Source organism: Dama dama, chromosome 30, assembly GCF_033118175.1.
Source record: "Dama dama isolate Ldn47 chromosome 30, ASM3311817v1, whole genome shotgun sequence".
In the NCBI taxonomy this organism is placed as follows: Eukaryota; Metazoa; Chordata; class Mammalia; order Artiodactyla; family Cervidae; genus Dama; species Dama dama.
Window position 1 is genome coordinate 34,206,996 of NC_083710.1, and position 3,483 is coordinate 34,210,478.

At 42.6% G+C, this 3,483-nt stretch overlaps 1 non-coding gene across 1 annotated transcript; it reads left to right on the forward strand.

The window, feature by feature from the left end:
- Positions 1 to 382: 382 nt before the first annotated feature.
- On the forward strand, positions 383 to 489 carry LOC133049787 (U6 spliceosomal RNA). Its single transcript, XR_009691467.1, has one exon. It is a non-coding gene; the product is annotated as a U6 spliceosomal RNA (small nuclear RNA).
- The last annotated feature ends 2,994 nt before the right edge of the window (positions 490 to 3,483 follow it).

Consider the following 3,483-nt stretch of genomic DNA (forward strand, 5'->3'; position numbering starts at 1 on the left):
AGAAATATAATTCGGCAAACTGTCAGCCAGCTCCAAGTTTACATACATAGCACGTCAGATTCAATTAGGATTCCTAGATACTCATCTCAGCTTTCTCCTTGGATTGCTTACTTGTGTAAACCCATGCTGATGGTGTTCGAAATAAGGTACATGAGGTCTGGGTAAGAGGGAATGTGAGATTTTGCAGTCTGGAAACTTTGAACGCTTTCAGACATGGTATTCTTTTCATTTTCCTACCAATGAAATTGGAAAGGGTATTTGAAGGAGGCCCCCACATCCAGCACTACAATGTGTGTTGGAAAGTCTTAGGCTATCTCTATAATCTCCATCGTTCAGTTCTCCGCTACCCCAAAGAAGCAGACCATCTAAATAAAAACAGTGAGTGCTCGCTTCAGCAGCACATATACTAAAATTGGAACGCTACAGAGAAGATTAGCATGGCCCCTACGCAAGGATGACATGCAAATTCGTGAAGCGTTCCATATTTTTAATGAAACTAGAACATATTTTTAATGAAACTAGAACACTTTCTAACACCATACACAAAAATAAACTCAAAATAGATTAAAGATCTAAAACACTCTCTGACATAAATCACAGCAGGATCCTCTATGACCCACCTCCCAGAATATTGGAAACAAAAGCAAAAATAAACAAATGGGACCTAATGAAACTTAAAAGCTTTTGCACAACAAAGGGAACTATAAGCAAGGTGAAAAGACAGCCTTCAGAATGGGAGAAAATAATAGCAAATGAAGAAACAGACAAAGGATTAATCTCAAAAATATACAAGCAACTCCTGCAGATCAATTCCAGAAAAATAAATGACCCAATCAAAAAATGGGCCAAAGATCTAAACAGACATTTCTCCAAAGAAGACATACAGATGGCTAACAAACACATGAAAAGATGCTCAACATCACTCATTATCAGAGAAATGCAAATCAAAACCTCAGTGAGGTACCATTACACGCCAGTCAGGAAGGCTGCTATCCAAAAGTCTACAAGCAATAAATGCTGGAGAGGGTGTGGAGAAAAGGGAACCCTCTTACACTGTTGGTGGGAATGCAAACTAGTACAGCCACTGTGGAGAACAGTGTGGAGATTTCTTAAAAAAAACTGGAAATAGAACTGCCATATGACCCAGCAATCCCACTCCTGGGCATACACACCGAGGAAACCAGAGCTGAAAGAGACACGTGCACCCCAATGTTCATCACAGCACTGTTTATAATAGCCAGGACATGGAAGCAACCTAGATGCCCATCAGCAGACGAATGGCTAAGGAAGCTGTGGTACATATACACCATGGAATATTACTCAGCCATTAAAAAGAATTCATTTGAATCAGTTATAATGAGATGGATGAAACTGGAGCCCATTATACAGAGTGAAGTAAGCCAGAAAGATAAAGGCCAATACAGTATACTAATGCATATATATGAAATTTAAAAAGATGGTAACGATAACCCTATATGCAAAACAGAAAAAGAGACCCAGATGTACAGAACAGACTTTTAGACTCTGTGGGGGAAGGCGAGGGTGGGATGTTCTGAGAGAATAGCATTGAAACAAGTATACTATCAAGGGTGAAACAGATCACCAGCCCAGGGTGGATGCATGAGACAAGTGCTCAGGGCTGGTGCACTGGGAAGACCCAGAGGGATGGGGTGGGGAGGGAGGCGGGAGGGGGGATCGGGATGGGGAACACATGTAAATCCATGGCTGATTCATGTCAATGTATGGCAAAAACCACTACAATATTGTAAAGTAATTAGCCTCCAACTAATAAAAATAAATGGAAAAGAAAAATAAATAAATAAAAACAGTGAGTGCCATATAGAACTACTGCTTCTAGAAAAGCCTCTTGGCTTCAGTCCTTCCAGCAAAACTGTGACCACCCCCCCCCCCAACGTCCTCCACTTTGGAAGTAGGGGCTACCCCTGATAGACCCAGTATTGATACCCAATACTTCTTGAAACCATCACAGCCAACTTTACTGTTTAATAGCCCGGGAACTAGACAACGAGCAGACGCGGGAGCCCACCTGAATCACCAAATACCAGCTGCATAAACACACTTGCCTGAGCCCCCCTGGCATCACTTCTAATAGAAATACAGTCACTTGAGCCTGTGTCTTGAACTCTGAAGCAACAGCTTATGACAGGCATGTAACTGTAAACCAGCTTCCTTGAAGATAACAGTACCTTGAAATGCAAGGTTGGCCTTGGAAAACAGGGAGGAAGTGACCTCACAGTGACCTTTTTTCTTTTGGCCGGTATCTTAAGTTTCCTAACTAGAGATGGAACCCATACAGGTAGAGTGGAAGCAGGGTTATAAACACTGGGGAAGTCACCCGGTGGCCTCTTATCTTTTCTTTCAGCATCCTTATCTTGCCAGCCTCTTCCTTTTCTCCCTCTCTTTCATCCCACTGTCATTTATGACAGTAGACCCCTGGCAGGAAACAAGTTAAAAAAAAAGTTATGAACACATCTTAAGTTACCCACGATAAAAAAAAATTTTTTTCTTACCTCCCCCATTCTCTTATTTTCTCCTGAAGAAACATCCCCTGCATTGCAAAACTAGCAATTCCAAGTTGCGTAAAATAAAGCCATTATTTCATGCAAGTAACATTCCTAGATATTGGAGAATGGTAACTCAGGCAAAACTAGGGACTAAAATTAGAAAGGATGTAGGAGAAGTGGATCCAGTGAGGATAGGGCTGAAAGAAAGCCTGAATAACAACGATAAAGCAAGCTGAGGAGGCAGTAACTCAGGCTGGAGCGGGACAGAGGGCCCTAAGAGGAAGGTAACCGGAAAAAGCAGAAATTCAAACACGTAAACAGTCAGAGGAAGCACTGGGAGAAAGAGAGCCTGGTGTATTGTGCAGGGAAGAGATTAAGGGCTGGATGAAACATTAGCAACAATGTAACACTGTGCTATTGATTTAAAGAAACTACAGGTATGGTGTATGTCTTGGCTCTGAAGTGCATGACATTTGTAGAATTATGACATATTTGTAGAATTGTGACCTTTTCAAGTATATTGAGAAGGTGAAATAGGAGAAGTCAATGTAATTTTCACCTGTCAAGGAAGAAACTTTTAGGCAAGATCTAATATTGAAGAGGGCTTCCCTTGTGGCTCAGCTGGTAAACAATCTGCCTGCAATTCGGGAGACCTGGGTTCGATCCCTAGGTTGGGAAGACCCCCTGGAGAAAGGAAAGGCTACCCACTCCAGTACTCTGGCCTGGAGAATTTCATGGACTGTATAGTCCAGGGGGGTCACAAAGAGTCAAACACAACTGAGGAACTTTCACATAGGGCTTCCCTGGCGACTCAGATGGTAAAGAATCCACTTGCAAGGTTGGAGACCTGGGTTCTATCCCTGGGTTGGAAAGATCCCCTGGAGAAGGGAATGGTGACTCACTCGAGTATTCTGGCCTGGAGAATTCCACGGGCAGAGGAGCCTGGCAGGCTACAGTC